At 36.9% G+C, this 1,857-nt stretch overlaps 1 protein-coding gene across 1 annotated transcript in view; it reads right to left on the bottom strand.

Annotated features, from left to right (window-relative positions):
• Positions 1–1,857, bottom strand: part of LOC106870641 (uncharacterized) — a 133,163-nt gene that overhangs the window by 101,925 nt on the left and 29,381 nt on the right. The gene's annotated exons all lie outside the window — the stretch shown is intronic.

Here is a 1,857-nt window from a genome sequence, read left to right as displayed (position 1 = left end):
TGTGTGTGTCTTTGTGTTTGTTTTAGTCTCCCCACTATCACTATTTGATAACCGGTGCTCGTGTGTTTACGTCTCCGTAAATTAGCGGTTCGGCAAAAGACAACGATAGAATAAGTACCAGGCTTTAAAAGAAATAAATATTAGGGTCAATACATTCGACAAAATGTTCTTCAAGGCGGTGCCCAAACATGGCTCCTGTCTGATTACTGATAGATGTAAAAGATGTATGAAAGTTTAAATACGCGCGCGCATATAACTAAATTAAGCTATAAGAAATAACGCAGTCAACAATGACGACAAAGACGAGAGTATATTAAATAAAACTATCTCTCTCATGCTCTCTCTCACTTTCTCTTTCTCCCTCTCTTCCTCTCCCCCACTCTCTCTCTCTCTCTTTCAATATAGATGTATATATGTACTTACATACACATGCAAACATACATCCAAACATACATGCATGCATACATACATACGTACATACCTGTCTACCCACATACATACATACATACATACATACATACATATATACATACATGGAAAAGTTTGACAAAGGTTTCGAAGTTTGTTGGCATCGTCAGTCTGACGAACGGTCAACAACCGATGAAACCTCCAAGTCACAGCTTAACCTTTCCTTGCGAAAACAAACGTGATACTCTACTTAAACGCATTCAGTGATTTTTTTTAATTAACGTTTCTCGTTTTTTGTATACAATTATACATAAAAATGACACTAAAGTACGGATCCACAGATCTTCCAAGATGAGGCTCGTCTTCAAAGCTGTAGTTTCCAGCTCGGAATTTCTGGAATCACTGTTGACTCTGGCTTATGCTTATTGTCCGATCCCCATATACTGCGTTAATGTTCCTTGCACTTTGCGTTGCGTTGTTGTCTTTATTGAGCTCATAAAGCAAAATATGCCGAATATGCTCCTTTGTCACTTCCATTATAGCTTCGAAAAAATAACTGTTAAAATTGAACTGCATTCTTCAAAACTTGCACTAAGAATAAGTACAAGATAAAATTACTACCTGATTTTATAGCAAGTTGATGCAGGTAGTTTATCCCATCCCCTCCGACTTTTAGTTCATGCAATTAAAAAACCGCATTATCTGTGGGATGACCCAATATATAGTATCTATGTGTGTGTCTTTGTGTCTGTGTTTGTCCGTCGTCACCACTTGGCAACCAGCGTTGATGGGTTTATGTCCCCGTAACTTAGCAGTTTGGCAAAAGAAACTGAGAGAATGAGAATTAGGCTTTAAAAAATTAGTCGACTAAAACCCTTTAAGGCAGTACCCCTGCATGACTGCAGTCAAATTACTGCAACAAGTAAAAGATAAAAGATAGCAAGTGTATTTTAGATGAATGACACAGACATTATAAACATCAATTTAAGACAGAAAAAATAGAGCTCCGAACGATGTTAAATCCATGCCTCTACCGCTTACTGAGTGACCACGTTACCAATTGCATCACTGAACAGCTGCCATTCCATAGCCTCAGATTAAATTCTACAAAGGTTTCTGCTATTTTAAATGTAGCATATAGTTTCTATCTCCACCGGCTAACTCGTCACTGAGCGCTTGCAGGATATGCTATTATACGGAGCGTACTTACCATGACCCTGTGTTAATGACAATAAATAACCCATAAATCAGATTACCATCTTCATTGAATCATAGCAGTTTATCTATTTGCATTTGTGTATATCTGCTCTTTCACTAAACTTTTTAATCTCCATAAGCATCTCGCCTCTTCTGCAATTAATTTATCAGCCACTTAGCTACTTTCTAGCATCCAACATATCAGATGGTTATAATGTCTAAACACTCTTTATAAATATATATAAATATATA

The sequence above is a fragment of the Octopus bimaculoides genome, chromosome 18 (genome assembly GCF_001194135.2).
Source record: "Octopus bimaculoides isolate UCB-OBI-ISO-001 chromosome 18, ASM119413v2, whole genome shotgun sequence".
Taxonomy (NCBI): domain Eukaryota; kingdom Metazoa; phylum Mollusca; class Cephalopoda; order Octopoda; family Octopodidae; genus Octopus; species Octopus bimaculoides.
This window is presented reverse-complemented; position numbering and strand designations above follow the sequence as displayed.